Below are 19,969 nucleotides of genomic sequence, written 5' to 3'. Positions count from 1 at the left end.
TAACTTCTATGTATGAAAACTGAAAATTTGTTTATGGTTTTATAGTTACGAGTCTTTACAGCAGTTTATTTAATTCGATTAGGAAAATTGAATAATTAGGTGGCGATAAAAACGCACTTGGTCAAAACAACTCTGTAATCACGGTCCGAGGGTTAATCGAGGTTTCACCGTGCGTTGCTATCTTCCAGCTGGTGAAATGTTTTGGCATCTTCAGCGACACTCGCGACCACAATTATTATTCTTCAAAGCACTTGCCCAAGGTTCAAAGATTTTGTCGTCACCTTACATTCCAGTAGAAGCCACGGCCACGATACATTTAATCTCGGCACTGCTAACGACGAATTGACCTTCCACGGTCTCCGCCTCGTCCGGCACAGGCGCCCTCCATGGAATCACCATAATTTTTCAATCGCGACTACAATAAGAACGAACGAACAAACGAGCTTTTCGCAGAATTTATGAAATTCTCTGTTCCCTTATCGAAGCTGAATCTGAAGGGATATCCAACCAAAGGAAAGTTCAATGTCCAAGGGAGGACACGTGCGCGCGAAGGTCGAATGACTTGCGAAATACGAATATGTTCTGACGTCACTGCTCTTAACGCGGTTGCCATACTCGCGGGGATTTAGTATCCCAATAAAATGTATGTTATAATACGTTAGGTGTACGAAAGAATTCGGGGCTTTTAGTTTTACGGTCTTCGAAATCACTTGGAACACTGGGACGTTCCGTCGCTATTTCGGTCGTTTCGAACAATGTCGCCTTTCACTGTTTACTGCTCATAATTCTTCTAAATTATCTTCCTGTGACTACCGTATGCTCGGGACAGTATTCCTAGAATACGCTCCTTAAAACGATTCACAATTTTTTTTAATGTTATGTCACAGTGATAAGAATGCGCTGCCGAATTTATGGAGGGCACAATTTTACAAAAACGTAACCGCGGTCACTAGTTTTGTATCCGAAATTGTCGTCCATTTTCACACTGTTGAATAATTGTAACACTGATACATCTTAATTACAGTTAAGCACATTCTAATGCAGTGTACAACAATATCAGAAAAAGAAAATAAAAATTCCCAATACTATCAAAGAATGTTTGGACAACTCTAAACAAACAGCAAAAGTTATATCACACTTAGAAGAAACCAAATTGTTTAACGAAATTACATAGTAACTTAAGAAGCCTAGATTAAGAAAATAATGTAAAAATTTAATGCAAAGCTATTGTATATATTACACTACGTGTAACCCTACAACTGTTATCACACAAGTGGTCGCTAATACAGATGCATAATGCATAATGTTACAGATGCGACATTAAATAAATTAAATTAAAAGAAACATCTTAATTACATATTTAAATTTGAAATATAAGTACACAATAAAAGTGTCATACATGTGACACTTTTAACAAAATTGTTGCGATATTGCTGTGAAAGTAATTGCACATTTCTACATATTCGTGATAAAAATGGATAGGCGCCATTTGTAGCAGCAGACAAATCAAAAGTGTTTACGAATAACAATTAGTATTAGTTTCAGTTTATTAAAATTATTAAGGGCGGAGAGAAATTACTATTTGATTTCAGTTTCTTGCAATTGATATAAACAATTATTGTTTTGCTGCGCAGTCTAATCATTAATACATTATTTGGACTTCTAACGTTATTGATCAAATAATTAACACGGTTGAGCATTATTTTAAATAGCTTTTAATTAGAAAATAAATTTCACTTCAACAGCGTCGTACATCAAAATAGGGGTGGTTTTTTTGGTCAAGAGCAAATAAATTCTTTTAACACCGAATGAAAATTATTATGTAATTGTTTCTATTTTAATGTAACGTTGTTATAAGATTATAAAAGTTCAGAATGTTCAAACTCGTTTTCCTTAAGATCGTGATGTTTGAGTTATGTCACTGCTACTGGAAATGAATGACACGTAAAAGACCGAATGGCCGTGTTCTCATGTTTTTAAGTTTTAACTGCCGGGGATATCTTTTCATTACTCGATCACTTGTTGTATCGATGACTTTATCACAATATCGCTTACTCTTATGTAATAATATTACTTAACACAAGCTTAATATTGCAACATTACCATAAATTTACCAAGTCATTGTATCATAAATTCACAAATTATATTCGAGCAATGCTTTGAAAGCAGAAAGATAGACATTAACCGGTTCGAAACCGGTATACGAAAAGTGACATGAATAGTTTCGAGTCTGAGGAACATAATTAAGCGATTAAAAAATCATTTCAATAATAATGTCAGTCTTTACATTTTCATGTATACCGTGTTGTCCCGTTGTAAGTAAGAAGTACGGTGGACAAGCGGTTCACTGTAACGAAACGGAGCGAGCGCCATTTTACTTGGCTTCATTCTTTGCGACGAGTGCAATAGACTGAGAATGGGCGAGGAGGATATGACATCATTGTATTATTTTAAGTTACTTAATCATTTACATCTGAAGTAGTGTTTTTTCACAGGGTCTTTTTTGAAGTTGAAAATAATACAAATCGTCTAGGGAAAAGAATACATTATTTGATCCACTAGCGCGAACAATAGCAACAATATAAGTGAAAAGTGACATTTTTAGTCAAATAAAATCATCAATTCGAGTAAATTTTTATTACGATAGAAGTTAACTAAATTCTTTCTTAAAAGGGTTAATATTTTAATAGTTGATCTTATTTTTATTTTTTTAAAGAAAATGTTTCTGAAAGATACTCATTCTTACACATAATATGTTAGGTTGCTCAATAGCTTCCGTTTGTCCAGGTCAGAATTGTTTTATGTACTTTCTGGTATATGTTAATAACAATACAACTTTCGAACAAAATTGTGGCAGTCTCATATACATAATTAATACATTAAATAAGGTGAATTCTCAAAGTTTTTAATAGCAGATTTTCAGCATACTTGCTCCAACAATCTACTATATTTTTCATTTTCTAAAACTGAAAAGATGCTAACTGAAAGATGCATAATAATATATAAAGATATCTTTTAATAATGCAAAACTATAATTGTTACACCAAAATGAATTTGAACAAAACACAATCGAATTTCTCAAACATAACGTTTAAACATCATCAATTGTAAATAATCGAAATATCGAAATAATTGCTTAACTAATGTAAAATAACGTCATCTTAATTTTGAATTACTAGAAACTCTAACAAAGACAATCGTAGTACATGAATTTCATTTGTTTAACCATCGAATCCTAAACGCGACTAATGTATATTATTTCGTAACAACGACAAGGTTGCATTTATTCAAACCTCATACGATTTCGATGATAATATATGCTCAAATAAAGGAATTTATCAAGAAAATTCTCGTGGAAGGATTTTTATAATTTCGGTAACTGTAAAAGAAAAGGTCGAGAACCAGTCATTTTGGCTAGTTTGGCAGTTCCGGTGTAAAATCCTTCCGCGAAAATGTAAAGTCGAATGTTTCGTAATTCAGTTATCAAATATCTTCACGTCGAGTCGAACGTAATCTTCGTAAGAAGACAACAGGAACTCATTGAACAATCGAGTGTTTCTCGACGAGGGTCAACGAACGCGATACACGTGCACGATGGCCATCGTGCGAGTTATTTGATTTCACCTTCGCGGATTCGCGAGTCGCAAATCTCGACTGTAACACATCGAAGACATTCACTTGTCGATCTGGTACCCGCATGCACTCGAAGAACAGACACGCGCTAAGTAAATGTGAACGGTGAGCATAAGGTAAACGTCCCTATTCGCGGCTACGTTCCTATTAGCGACCAAGTTAATACCTGAAAGAAACAAGAACTTTCCTTTTTCTTTTATAAACGTTTATTTGCTTGCATTATACAATATTTACACAGGACGCAAATGTAACTATGAAAAACTAGCTAACAGGCTAACTACGTGATTAAAGATATGATGTGCGAATGTGGTGTTAATCGAATAAAAACGTGAACGTTAATGATTGAGTTTTAGAAGCAGTTTTCCAAAGTATAGTTTGGTGCAGAAATAGTTCAGGTCTTGAAGCATCAACCGTAAAACAAAACTAGCATTTCATGAAATATATTTAATACGCATAAATAAGAGCCACTGGCAATTGTACAAGGCACTGGTCTATTTATTCTGTTGGCATACAACCGTAAAGGCAATTACATGAGGCTAGGTGTATAAAACGATTGAAAAACATTTTTAGATACTTCTTAGCGAAAATCTTCTTCTCGTTACTGTCCTCTGTGTCCCATTTAGAATGCTTACAGTTTATTTGCAACCCTGTTGTTTTTTTTTTTGGACGATTAACAATTAAGGAATTATTGAATACTCGTGTTACTAGGTATAGCAATTAATTCCCCTCCTTGCATTTTGTACCTAATCTCCCTCTTGTTACAAAAGAAATTGTACGTAATCATTAGACTGCGGATTTTAAGCATTTGTGTAAAAAGTGAGCAAGTAAAATGCGAAACAGAAACGTCAGAGGAATTTAAGATCACTGGTATATTGTTTAATAAAATTGAAATCTATTAAGATTATTAAAAGAGGAAATCAATTTTTATTTAACTGTTTCGTGCAACGGATGCAAACAATTTTTATTTTACATAAAGACCCGCTATCTACTGATTAAAAGTTGTTTGGCAAGTTCACTTTCGATTCTTGAAACGATAAGTCATTGTCTTGACCTAGAGACGATATTTTCCAATTGTGATGCAAAATTAATATACTATCCGATGTATCGATATCGTAATGAATAGTGTTTGATATGCTTCGGGTACGTTCGAATATATACGTTTTATCATTTTGAGAGTTCTCACTGTGTCAATGCCTAATGTGGCAGATAAAAGATTTGACCAACGATTGACTGATTTATTTGATAACTGCGCCGATTAGCACTTGTTATTTCTTAATAATTTCCCTGATAGAACAAGAGAACTTTTGTTTCTTCCATGTCTTCGTTTACTTGTATTTTTAGATTTTAATAACGGAAGAATTACATTTTGTTTCGATTTACAAGAATTGAATAATATCCATATTTAGTAGATTATGTATGCGAACGTAAAATAAAAGTTACAAGTAACTGTAAGGGCTCGAATTAGTTTGCACACCTAATAGATAAATATTTTTGTCAGAGTTGAGCATTATTCGTATTGTTTGGAATTAATATTTATGTAAGGTAATTATCGTAATTAATATTAATTTATGTAAGGTAATCATTATTCGTCATAAATTATTCTGTCTAGTTACTCGAATAAATTATTCCCATAAATTTGCATAATTGTAAAATTATTCGAAAGAAGATCATTTAATTATGCACCAATCTCTGACGTAACATTTGAAGGAAGGAATATAGAAGATACAAATCGATAAACTATGATAAAAACACTGTATATTCTATCATTTTTTATTCAAATCGATTATTTTCCGTATGAATTTCTGTGCGAGTAAATTTTAATAAAACGTTCGAATAAAATTTCATTCAAACGAGTTCTTATTCGAATAAAATCTTATTCAAATGAATTCTTATCTGGATAAATTTTTATTCGATTGAACCTTTATCCGATGGTCTCGAATAAAATTTTATTCGTCAGTCTTTCTCTCTTATTCGTAATCCGAATAAATTTTTGCCTAACTCTGATTTAAGACGGCACACAGAAAATTGTAACTTTTCCACAAAGCTTTCCACTCGCAAATTCTAAATTTACCTGACATCCTGAACAAGATATTCCATTCGATTGAAAAAATGTTCGTTGTCCCCCGCATTCCCTTTGTGCTGGCAAAGAAAAGACGATCCTACAAGTGAATTTTGATCTTCAGGGGTGAGAGATCTCGGGAATAACGTAGATGACACGAGACACCTGCCCAACTGTCTGTCCAATATTGAACGACTATAAAGGACGCGCGAGAGAACAGATTAATGTGCAGTAGGAACCTGTCGTCGGAGTTTGTTAATTCCGGCCGGATTCGAGTGATACGAGGCAAGTGTCGGTTTATCACAATACTATTGTAGAATGTATTGTTCCTAATTTAACCCAGTCCATGTTCACGATGAATAAGTACTTGCTTCAACTTTTTCGCAGACTTGAGCCGTGGAGGGAGGACGACCGCTTCGTTCGCCATCTTCTACCGATTCTCTTTCTTTCCTTAAAACCTCGATGTCTCGATACAATTCTGGGCCGTAACGAATCTCCTTCTTCGTGTACGCTTCTGTCGATAACTTGGTGCTTTTTAGCCGTTTTTTCAGTTACACGCGAAACTTCGTAGCAGCGAGTTGTTTTCTCTTGTCTCGGCTAGCAACGAGAGATTATTTTAAGGAAACGTGTACATGAAATAAACGTTCATTTCCTGCAGAATTGTGTAGGGCTAGAAGACGAATAAATGTTGCAATCTATTCCATTAAGAATCCTTGCGTCCTTCGATTCCCTGTTACCAGTATTAATTGCCTTTTTTCCAGTGCTACCTTGCATCATTAGTTGTTTGCTTAAACGATCATAAAATTGCGGCATTAGTGAGCAAAATAGAAGATTACTGCTCTAATGTAAGATATTATATTAGTCGTGAAAAATTGTGTCGCTCTAGCGCTCTTCTCTGACTCCATAGCAACTATAAATTAGTTTCTATGTTTTATTTTATTTCGAGCAATTTGAATCTTTCTTGTGATTATTTTGCATGTTTCTATATTCGTATTGCTTTTATCTGCTTCTTCGCGTTTATTTCAGACCGTACATCACGCTCTACTTAAAACGGTACTGCTTCACATAATGGATTCTTTTGAATCCTCGATCGCGTCGAATATAATTTATTTAGGATTGCCAAATATAGAATTATATAGACAACCATTACTTGAACAGTGATGTGAACAATAAATAAAAATTATGAAAATGTAAATAGAGAAATACATGAACTGTACAAATAGTATCACATAGATTTGGCACATTTGGTTGAGCATGTTTTAAGAAAGAACAAAGTAGAAATTCATGTTCGAATAAATTATGGACTTGAATTGTTACTATTACTTAAAATTCATACTTCACGAACTGACACATTCTGTTACATAATTCATCCAACGCAATTACATACTTTATAGAATTGTAATGAACTTTATACAATTATAGTAAACTTTATACAATTCTAGTGAATTTTATATACAATTATAGTAAAAATAAGTAATTGAAATTTATAGTAGAAATATTAAAACAACCGAAGCATATCTATGCAATGATTTCAACCTGTATTAAAATAAGCAAAGAGAAGTGTTTGATTTCTGTTCTTTGCACTTCACAAACTTTTTCGCGACTTCATTTTTAAGAGTATCGTCAAGTCTGTAGATCCTTTGAATTTTTCGGAAAATAAATCTTCAATTTACCGACCTATATCGAATTCCTTATTACCACGTGCACGTATACTACACTATAAGTATAGACTCGATATTCGGATAATGATCAGGTCTGTAGGAGAACATACTACATACTCCGATACTTCACGGTATTCGGAGCACAAGCCATCTAGTTACGTGTAAAAGAAATCATTAAAACACAGCGCGCTTAGAAATATGTAATTTATGTGCATCACGTATGCATGTATTACGAAGCGTGATTCCAGCAACTGGGCCAGGTGCTATACCACAGTCCGATATAAAGTTCGAAGAAAATTTATAGAGGAATATTTTGCATGGTCTGGCGAGGTCGATCATCCTATGACACGGTTATTTTCACGAGTGTGTGTCGGTGCATTTACCAAATGACCATCGACCTACTGTTTTCTCACAGAGATCGATTGGTTGAATCATTTTACGTGCAAACAGTGTAAAGTGAACGAACGGTTGAATTATTTACTCGATATCGCTATGATGCAGAAAATTCATTTAATTTTCTTTATAAACATGTTTTGGTATAGTATTTATGTATGGAAACCTATTAAACACATTCGGTGATTAGTTTTCGTTATTTACACCGTAATTTTATGACGATAAACTAAGCATATAAGCAATTATATGCTATATAATTATACTTTACGACAAAAGAATATTATAGAGTTTGGTACGCGTTTAATATTTTCGAAGTGTCCAGATAATTTGTGATTCTATGATACGCGTGTTCATGTAATATTGAACACTACCGCCTCGGCGAAGCAATCATTTGCTGTTCTAAAGTAATTGCAAAGTAATTCCATTTGATAGAACTGCGAGCAAATAATAAAAGAGTTAATGCCTGTTTACGACGAATCAACCATGTTCCCGCATCTACAGACCGACACGTTAATTACCAGAAGTTTACTTAGCAGGGTAAATGAACGTGCAAAGGTAATATCAACTCGAACAAGCAGATTAATTAAATACTATTTAACCATGGACACGGATTGAGACCGGAATGTATAATATTAAATATATAATTCTCCTTTGAAACTGTTATCGGAATTTTTGTTTGTTTATTAGATATTCAATTTCCATTTGTAAGCAATATTTCTAATGTTAATGATGAGAACAGATGGAAATCATCATAAAATTGTACGCTGGAATGATAAAAATAAAAAAATAATCAATATATAAAGAAAATTATTAGTATTCAAAATTACCTACTTCAAATAATTCCACAATGATTCTATACGTGAAATTCAATTTTAAAGAAAATAAAGAATGCTTTATTATGAAATTGTAAAAAAGTAGGTGAAATTGTTTTAATGGATGTAAGATCATCAACGGTGCTATAGAAAATTAACATGCTGGGCTACAGAATTTTTGGAAAACTATTAAACTATGTTACAAATTGGAAACTTGATAAATCAAGAGCACATTGTGTTTTCATATCACTCGACGTAAAAATGATATACAATGTATGTCACGCACATATTTTCAACTTTCTTTTGACCAACTTCGTGCACGTACTATTCTGTTCCAATTTAATTTCTTTCATGAAGTATGGCCGAAGGTTCCGCAAGTCTAATGGACAATTAATTTTCATTTAAGTGTGCTATTACTAGCGCACGGACGACGCTTAATAACGATGCACTAGTGTATAAGGATAATTAATTTCTTACAACGGCGTAATAAATATTTATTAAAATAGATTAGAAAAGTCTGTTATGGCCCGATACTTTTACATGCCGCTACATAGGGTGGCACATCATTCATGGCGCAATCGTGAAGGACTCTTCATGTCGAATTAATTAACCGTGAAGCAAAATTTTGTTCATAAAAACTTTTCATGTTTTAACTTCGATAACGTTTTCTTTTACAGTTGAGATTTTTATGATTGAAACTCTCTCGACTAACGCGTTCCTTTAAAATTGATTACCTCTGTTAATGTCAATGCAATAAGATCAGTATTGACTGTAATATATAGATAAATTATTAACGCATAAAATTATTAACCGCCTCCATACATTTAAACAAAATAACGCACTTTCTTAAAACGAAACTCTTTGAATTGAACAATATAAAATTCGTGCTTGTTAACATAAAAATATCTAAAACAATTAATTTTAATAAGTGACTGACGCGACGGTAAGATTTTATAGAGCGTTTGCGAAGGATCCGCCAACTTTAAAATTAAATTACACAAAATATTGTAAAAACTAACCCTTGTTTTTTTAAAGAATTTAAAGAACTAGGCTCGCATTACGTGATAAAATGAACAGCTTGACCAATCCGCATCAACTCCAAACAAAAAACAATAACAATAATCATTAGAAATTTGACTATTTTATAAATCTCTGATAATGATTCATTGCGAGCATCACCTATTACGAGAAAAGAAAATATAGACTGCTTACTGGTATTTTTCATAACAGAAGAAACTGTTGACTTCAATGTATACGTTATTCTATTTCATGAATAAATAATATGAAAATTTACGATCCTCGGGGATTTAAAAACATAATAACATTAAAAGTTACCTAATAGAAAATCATCAAAATTAAAAACTTTCTTGCAGTCGGGCTCTCGTTTTAAAGCACAGTATGCCGCCATCGTAATCCAGTTATGAGATAAATGGGCGATTGTCATCCCGAGAAGCAACAAAGTCGCGAAAAATCACTACGAGCGATCCAATATTTCACAAAAATCTCGCATTTCGAGCATCAAGAATCGCTTTCCGCCGATCGAAAGTCGCGATTATTGGCACGATGAGCAACAATATCGCGGGTGGTCTAGTACTTTCGGCCAATAGTGCATACGGGAATCGTTCGCCTGAGTGGTTCGTATATGCCTCCATATAGTCGCGTGGGTGGCGGCACGTAAGCGAAGGGTGGGTTCACCTCGATGCGGCGGAACGAGACTGCGGGGGTGGGCCGAGGAGAGAACGCGAAAGGGAATAGGTAATACCGTGGGAAAACAGAAGAAGAGGGTAATCGTAAATAGATGCGGGAGAAAAAAAGAGATACGGGAACGGGGTAAACGAAGTGGCGAGGGGGATGTAGCGATGATAAAGATAGGGAAAGGAGAACGAGAAAAGTCGGCGGTTGGGAAAGGGGTGAAGCGGTGGAGGAGTGCTGGAAGCTCGGTTCTGCGCACGTGCGGACCACCGGCACCTCGATCGATCCTCCACGTTCCGAAGAGTCGTTACGAGCCGAGTACCGGTACTCTACGAGTTGGCATATACTAACAGCCGCGCACTGTCAGACCGGCCATAGTGCGCTACTCGAAAATTTTCAGCCATACGAAACTAAAGAAACACTCCTTTTAATGGCACTCTTTCGTCACTAAGTATCGCCCCGGCGACGACCCGGCCTCTCGGATTCGGCAGCCCGTTTCAATTCTTCCACCTGACTGCCGCCTGGAGAATACGCTGGAATTATCCGAAGTTATTGGGGGCCGCGATGCTCGGGTAATCGAATGATCGCATCCACTCCCGATGGCAGACCCTTTATTAGAGAATATTGAACCTTTTAACCGAGGCTTGCGGGAAAACCGGCTGTTAACGTCGCGCCGTATTCCTCACCTTTTATTATCTTTTACAGATATTAAGCAACGTGTTCCTCCTTTCCTTTTCGTTCTCTTTGTCGTATTGTTGCGCGGGCGTAGTGGAGAATTAGCTGATATTATTGGAGGCCGCGATACCCGAGATAATCGAATCTACCCTCTCCCTCTCATGACTATAAAAACGCACAAAAATTTGCAGTTTACCCATATAGGTGATAACATCTGTCGCTGTGAGGAACAACGCCGCATGTCACAATTTCAAAGAATTCAAGTTAATGCATTAAATGAATTACAGCATTTACGTATTTATCGGGAGAAAATGTTATGCAATTTGAAACACATCTAATACGAATATTAGTGATCAGAACTTTAAGCGACAGTGAAAAGAAAAATGAAAAGATGTGACATGCGGATATTATTATGAATATATTATTATTATGAATGAAGTTCGAAATCGTATAGAGAAACAATGTATCTTTTTAGAAGGGCAGATTATATTTACTCTGAAGCACAAAAAGCAGCCGAACACTGATTCGTCGGTGTTTTCATAATTATAGTAAAACCAAGCCTGTAAAGGTAGTTTTTCGTGGATAGTTACAAGAAACAATACGACGAGGTCTAATTATATTGAATATTTGAAGTCATTGAAAATAGAGGTGGACCCACGCATTATTAAATTATCGTTATAATCTCATTTTATTGTATTTTGCGTTGAATTTTTGTGTAATAAAATGTACTATTCTATTGATTCTATGGTTAGGAAACAAGAATAAATTAGTTCCCTTTTGTTTCTCCGTTTTTTACTGAATAAAATTTATCCCTGTTTAGAAAAAAGATTTAGAAAACCCTTTGTCAGAAGATAATGGATCTTTCAACTGGTTTCGAGAGAAAAATTCATTGTTGACATCATCGAGTTTCGTTTACCTTCTATTATCTCCTTTCGAAGCGACGTTTCGTCGATGTTGTACAGAATGATTGCTAATTGTCGAGAATTTGTATCGTTGAGATTCACAATTGAACAATTAATAGAAAATGTTGATAATTGTACAAAAAAATTATTGTCGAGAAATTATATCGTAGAAATTCACAATTGTACAATTGATAGGAAATGATAGTAATTGTACGAAAAGTTAAAGTTAATAAATACGTGCACATGTAGGGTTTCCAAAATCGATAGTTAACGCAATACATTTGGATGTAGACAATTAACAAAACTCTATTTCTAAATATTATAACAAACATTTTAATGGTACGTTCACAAGATCAATGTTCAGTGTCATACAGATCTTTAGCAGTGCAAATAAGCGGTAATAAACATTGATTTCCTCAAAAGGAAAATGCTTATATCCTCGATATAATGGTCGTAATTGCCATTCGTAACGTAAATCATAATTGTATGATTCTTTGACAATATTATTATAACGTAAAATTTTAACACCGGAAGTAGACTGCATTTATTCCAACTTCGCAAGATTTTGATTAAAATCGTTGCCTTAATATTAACCGACAGTTAATCGATTTATCGATAAGCAATCTTGTAAATTTCAAGTCAGATTCTAATGAGTTTTATTATGCAGATTTATAACTCGCCTCATTCCCTTCATAAATATACGAAAGCATCAGAAAATAAGATCACGATGGCATTAAATTAGAAATTCAAAGAAATTTTTTTATACGGACGTCGAATAAATCGAGATTATCAGTTTATACGTAATGAACTTTAATGGAATGTTATTTCGTCTTAAGAAATATTTTTCTTTCTATCGAAGAAGAACAACAATGCGTACTATAAATCCTTAACACTTTGCCTACGCAGGTGATTAATTTTGATCCGCATTGCGTGTTTATCGCAAAATGACTCATTGAATCTACAATTCACGATGCATAAATTTCAAAGCAGTATAAGAGGCTTTATTCATAATTGAATATTTATTAGAGCCGAGTGCTACAAATTCTCTGAATAAATCATCCAGTCCAGTGTGTCAATTATTATATCCATGATACTCGACCATTGTAAAGATACTTTTCCAAAAAAATATCAAAAATAAATGAATTACTTAATTTTGAACGAATTATTGAATTTTGAAGAAATTACTTAATTCTAAATGAATTATTTAATTTATGTTATATCAACTATATTATATTATTATATTATACTAATTTTAGTAAAGAGACATAAAACATACACAGATATTCATATATTATTATCAATAAACGTTTTGTTTCAGGAATTCATGTATGTGTTCGGCCGGGTTAATTTTCAATGGACTACTTAATTTTGAATGAATTTTTGTTACGACATTATGATTAAGAAAAGCACAAATAAAGACTAAGTTCAGGGTTTCGAGCATTGAGAGTCTCATTCCTTTCGATTTCCACGGCGCGTACGCACAATCGAGCTCGAAAATAATGGAAAGACAAAGAATACAATCGGGGGAGGTAATAAATCATAAAAGCGAAGAATTATAGCCAGTGCCGAGTACAAGTTTTTAATTTTCATCGTCGGAAAAACGGGGAACCTTGAAATCCGTTGAATATCGGTATTGATTTATTGCCGATTTAATGAGACACGATGCGTCTAACGAAGCAAAGGGGAGTATCGCACAACAAGCAAAATATTGTTCGGCTCCGGAACGGTGGCTACTCGCGACCGAATCAACAGGGAGTCATTCACGTTGAATGAAAAACCCCGGGTTCCGGCGAGCCTTTGATCGATTATTCATATTTTACAATCGATGTGTTTGTCTGAAAGCGAAAAAGAATAATGGCATCAGTTGCCATGGGAAACATCGCTGTCCTTTGTTTCAAGTAGAAACGTACGTGCGTATTTCTTCGTCGGTTTCATAAATTACCAATGACGATTACCAATTCAATGCGAAATCGATTGTTCGTTCGATTCGTCGTATAAAACGATGAGAAACTTTTTTTTTCCTCGAACATGATTTTAAGTTCATTTCTCATTGGCGCAGTACAGTTTTTCATATACCCGCAGTGCTTGTAAAGTCTAAGAAAATGGGAAACCATGTAAATGAACAAAATAGAAGAAATTTTTTATTTATTTTATGCGACATTATTAACAGGTTGTCTAGAAATATACTTATTGTTAGTTTAATCCTCGATGCTCCAAATTCTTTAAATGGCTATACAAAATTTATGTAATTCGAAACCAGCGAATATTGATCTCGAGATGCGAGTTAATAACGAATTCACGATGTTACAACAAAAAATTTAGTTTATCCCGATTTGTGAAGTTAAAGTTGAAAATTGCGATTTCATAACGTTCTTGATTGCAAGAAGATTCGTTAGCCATATTGTTGCTAAAAATTAAATTCGATCAATAAATCTGACAAGTCTAAAAGTAACGTCAAAGTTACACCGAAATAAGAAACGGTTAAGTAAAAAGTTTAGCTTTGTTTGACATATGTTTAACTCTATTTAATTTGTGTTTATTACCAGTAGGCTAAAAACTTTATCCAAAACAAAAATTAAAAGAACACAAGTTTCTCTCTCTCTCTACATATGTATGTCGACATTCTTATTATCTTCCAATCTTTACACTGTATTCAATTTTACTACATCAGCTTTATCACGAATGTATAAAATACGCAGTCCAATTATGCAACTAGCCATTTTAAATGTCATACTACCATTTAATGTCTCATTGTGTCACTGTCATGAACTACGTTTTCATATTCTGCGTTTATTTGATCCGAAAGATTCCAAAAAAAAGAGGAAGCAAATTCGTGCAATACTTTCATACAAAATATATAACGTGCAACAATGAACACTGCATGAAATAATTGGTCTTGCGATGAATCTTGAAGGTACGAATAGTAAAACAGTCATGAAACAAAAGATCTCGCATTGATACGATGCAATGAAAATTACCTCGACCAGATATAAATTAATTTCAACCAAAACCACTTCATTATATAATGAGACAAAACTATAATTTATGTCCGAGCAACCCAATACTTTAATGTATCCATCGTATAACATTTTTAATTACATAGTGACCTCGCGTTGTGTCGTAACGAGCGAAGAAGCTGTAATTATGGAAATCCATTCATTAAATATTATTTATCATCAAATATTATATTCGATCGCCATAATTCAACGAAATAAACGTGAAACTGCAGAAAAGATCGAAGGAATCGTCTAGAATATATAAAACGTACTGCAAAAAAATTGTTCGAATATATGCACCCCGGGACAATAGATAGAATATGAGAAATTCCAGATACTCTTTTTACATAATGTATGTTCAACGCGCTAGCACATAAGAGATGAGCAAGGTACGGTCAGGGCGGCGGCACTTGAACTCGATATGTTGTTACATCTTTATTGCTTTAAAACCGCAAGAAGCTTTGCACTCCGCCTAATACCACATGTGTGTCACGTAATGAAAGGTATCGGCGCTTCTCTTAACCTTCGTTCGCAATACAGCGTCGCGACAAATCTGGTTACTTGGCGAACTCGTTCCAGGCGTGGAGACAGTGGCAACGACAGCGGTTAGGTAACCGACGAGATGGTTCGTCGTTATGGTTCTGAAACCGGACGAAATCGTCGGTAGACATCGCGAGCTTTTATCGCGCCTCGCGGCGTTCTACTTCTATACGTTTTTTACGACCAGTTCACATGCAACCTGTAATTTCAGTCAATTAGGGTGCTTAAAGGGTTACATGCATCTAGAGATGATCAAAGCAAATTGAGAATTTTACACCTTCGAATCACTTGCTCCTTCTTATTAGTGGAAAACACATTTTTGGAGGATAGCGCAGAAAAATCTGATGATTTCTATATAATTGTATCGGAAGTCGATGTACCTTCGTCTAAATTGGTTCATTGCTTCCTAAGGAAACCAATCGCTGGTGCTTGTTACAAAAATCGTATGATCATTTTGATAATAATTACATATGTCATAAGTCTCCAGGACTTTATCTAAATTGATCCATTGCTCTCTAAGAAAATCAATTCTTAGCGGTTCGCACAAAGACCTTACGATCATTTTGTACATAATCGTATCTGAAGTCACTGAAACTTTAAATTGGTCCATTGCTCTCTAAGAAAACCAATTCCTAGCGATTCGCATAAAGATCCTGTGATAGTTTCTACGTACAGTAAATTCTTCCTAATTGACACGCTCAGATTGTACATAAAAATGGACAATTTGAGAAGAGGAGATACGATTATTCGAGCCTTGCGATTCGTTTTTATAGTTGTTGACAATCGCTAAGATTTCATTTGCGAGCTAAGATAATATAAGATCAGAAAGTTTGCTTTTTATTTTCAATTTTTATTAATCCGATCATACCATAACTTGCTTTGTACAAACTAACATGACCAAAATTGCATGTTATATGTTTATTTCATTAATTTTGCCTAAAATATATTAAAAGTTTTAGTATTGTAACCATTATTCTTAAGATTATTTATACGAATGCAGAATATATTGATTTTTACGCACAATCTGAGTGTTAATTAGGGAGAATTTACTGTAATTGTATCAGAGATCACTGCATCTTCCTATAAATTGGTTGATTGCAATACAAGAAAAACAATTCCTGGTGGTTGTCCCAAACACCCTGTGATAATTAATGGTATTGCAAATCGCTATACCTTTATCTAAATTAGTTTCTTGCTCTCCAAGATATCCATTAGAGCGCAGTTTGTAGATGTATTACATACACGTAATATGTATGTGTCAAACTATGTTTGATTTGCGATCATATAGAAAAATTCTTCACTGTTTTTAAGATTTGGAGATTGTAGTACACACACATTTTCACATGAGCATATAGAGCTAATATAACCACTCAGATTTATGTCAGTTTCAGTTTAATATTGAATATTTGTGTAACAATAACGCCGCATTTTATACATTTCAAAAAGTTCAACCGAGCTTACTTCAGTTTTGATTTTATCTGAAGACTAATTTAACACCCAACACAAAAATGCAATTTCTGTAAATACCTCATACAGAAAAGTGTACGAGTGAATCATACGTGCGTAGCTTTTAAATGTGTATTTCTTGTTCAAACTAATTAATCGGTAATGTTACCTTCATCGAGAATTATTCGACCGTAAAGTTTACGACAAGAAATTTCCCGACTATTTTAAAACAGGGAGATCGGGAAGATATGCAAACTTGTAAACTGGTTTCACACCTACCACAAGATTCGCAATGCTATCGATTGAATATTTTACTAAAAATTATATTAACTTGATAATGATTTCGCAAAATACGTTGGTGGAGAATTTAATTATCGTGCGGGTTCTTTTTCGCAACCAAATTACTTTATACATATATTCGAAGTATACTGATGAAGAAATGAATCGAAGAAATGTACGCATGTATTCGCAAATTTATTCAAATAATGTTTTACACTATATTATATTTGTTGCATTCCTTGTTTTCTAATCAATATTTCGGCTAACTTATTGTTACAAATACTAGATATCTCTATTTTAAACTTCTGCAAATAATTTCAATTATCCGTATTTACGATTACTTGGAGCAGCATGCAGAAATTATGTAGAAATTATGTAGATATTATATTTATGTCCTATATACATAAAATCCATATAGAAGCAACTTAAGTGACTGATAAAATGAAGAACATATAACACAGTGTGCATAATTATAGACTCAAAGTAACTTTTACATTTTTACCGATATTTAAACCAAAACAAAAAAAAACTATATTTGTACATTTCTATTTTCTATTATTTCTAATATTATTATTATTATTTATTTATTTATTTATTTAATTGTTCTTCAGACACCAGCCTATAATAATTTGTCAAGATATTATTGGCTGTTACAATATTAGATGCAACTAGTTTATAGTTGATCGACCGCTTAGGTATAGGAGTGGATTACATTTTTGCAGAATGTATTCTTATATTATTTCTAATATAGAAATACACAAATGCGGTGTTTCGTTAAGTTAATGTTTTAATATCACTAAAACTGTAGAAGTTACTTTGAGTCTAGAATTATTCACACCACCGTACGTACCTAACATTCATCTCAGTTAGAAAACAACTTGTTTATTGTATGCACCGATTCCGTCTCCGAAAATCCGGAATATTATTTTCTTGAAAAGATGAACGAGCGTCGCATTCGCAAGACGAAACCTTGTCCTTGTTTCAATTAAAGTGACACGGTTGCGAGATGAAAAACAACATGATCCAGTTCTTTTCTCGTTGCATCAGCCCCCATGGCCGGCGCGGCGCGGCGTATGAAAATAATTCGGTTAATAGGAACAGAGGAAGAGACGTAGACAGGATGACAGATTTATCAGTCGTTTAGCAGTGGCGAAAAATAGCGGCTTTAATCCTCGACAAAATGAACACCATGATCTCGTTAGCCACGGTGCACACCGTGGAAATGAAAAACTCCGAATCGGATCGGCGAATCACGGAGACACGTAATTACCGGGTACTGCGGGGACGGGGTTGATTTGCATTTCGATGCAATTACCATTCAACAGCGTAATCTCATTTACGTCGATTATTATGGCTCGCGAAAGCTCGCGAAATGTCATTCTTGTAGCTTGCACACGTATGCGATGTCTTGTGTAATGAATATTAATTCTCCGCTCACTCGTGTCACTGTTTTACGACGTTGCTGGACGCTGGGACCGTTTCGATTTCAACGACAACGAAATTTTCAGTTGCTGCGTCCTTGTTTAAATAATTGCTTAACATCGCTAAAATCATAATATTTTATACGCGTGTAATTAGTTGCAAATAACTGCTTGGTGTGCCAATTCTACTTAGTCAATAAATATGGAAATAACTTAGGAATAAAAATGTTTAACACTTCGACTGCCGCGTCAGCAATCTCAAGAATTTCATAAAATTAGAAAGTTTTATTTAAACAAATTAAAACTGAAAGGTTATTTCAGATCAATTACGCCTTCGACGTTCTTGCATTTTATGGAACTAAATAAAATTAGGCAGATGTAATAGATTAGTGGAAATGGATAACGTGACAGTCAAAGTGTTAATACAAAAGTAGATTGCATGGTATTTGTTGTAGTATATATAAAAAAAGTATTATTAACAGTTCCACTATTTCAAATCACTTAAAATAACGAACTTTTCACTATAGTTGATGCAATAATATATTATCCTTCCATTAAGGAGTCTGTTTCGGATCATACTACAAAACAGTGTTGTAAATAATATTGTGACTGTATAATTGGTTACATATTGAAAATTATATTGCTGCATAGTTAGCTTGTTAGACGCAAGTTAAACGCTCTACATAGACATTTGCATTAAATATAGATAGTATGCATGTACGAAGCATTGGAATACAAGTATCGAAATAGAGGTCTATAGCAAAAAATTGATATAATTGTTTTTAGTGCCACTACATTAATTTCTAATCTTTAGATACAAATGCAGTTATTCGGAAGACTTTTTTTCCGCGCGCAAAATCATATTGCTAATCATCAATAAACCTGACGTGATTTTTATGATATTTAGTATTCCTTTCACTTCGGTACTTCAGCCGTCGAGAAGTACGAAATGTATGTAACACGTTTGGTACAATGACTTAGAAGTTGTAGAATCGTTAATGGAGAAATTATTTCCTTTGTTTTGCTTTTGTTCAAAACCAATTACATCAAATTGTCCCGTTGCCAACATGTGAAACCATGAAATTTATTATTATTTATTATTTATAATAATTTGCACTATTTAAAATAAGTTTAGGGTAATTTCAAATCATGTTCGTTCTGTTAGAATTTCAATCTAAACGGTTGATTTCAAAATCCTTTATTACTGTTTCAAATCACGTTAAAGTCTTGAGTTTTCAAACCAAATCGTATAATTTTGCTTCTATACGTTCTTGAATTTATACTTTACTTTGTATACAGGCAAAAATAATACAAATTTTATAGTGAAAATTGAAAATTATCGAAACAGAATTTTAAAAGTAAATTATGTATTCAGATACATTTTAATCCAAATCCCAAATAAAGCATTAACCATAAAAAATTTCAACATGATTATAAGTACGAAGTAATTAACATGCACC

At 33.8% G+C, this 19,969-nt stretch overlaps 1 protein-coding gene across 4 annotated transcripts in view; it reads left to right on the top strand.

Annotated features, from left to right (window-relative positions):
• Nucleotides 1-19,969, top strand: part of LOC117218764 (uncharacterized) — a 62,195-nt gene that overhangs the window by 33,513 nt on the left and 8,713 nt on the right. The window contains exons 2-3 of one of the 4 annotated variants that reach the window (XR_013035641.1): nucleotides 5,817-5,977; nucleotides 6,080-6,198. The exons of 1 other annotated variant lie outside the window; for it this stretch is intronic. The gene's annotated coding sequence lies outside the window, so the exon portion shown is untranslated. Of the gene's footprint in view, nucleotides 1-5,816; nucleotides 5,978-6,079; nucleotides 7,373-19,969 lie in introns of those variants that run through there. 2 more of the 4 variants (XR_013035640.1, XR_013035643.1) reach the window with 2 other exon arrangements.

The sequence above is a fragment of the Megalopta genalis genome, chromosome 1 (genome assembly GCF_051020955.1).
Source record: "Megalopta genalis isolate 19385.01 chromosome 1, iyMegGena1_principal, whole genome shotgun sequence".
Taxonomy (NCBI): Eukaryota; Metazoa; Arthropoda; class Insecta; order Hymenoptera; family Halictidae; genus Megalopta; species Megalopta genalis.
Note: the sequence above shows the minus strand (reverse complement) of the source record. Positions and strands in the feature narration are given on the sequence as shown.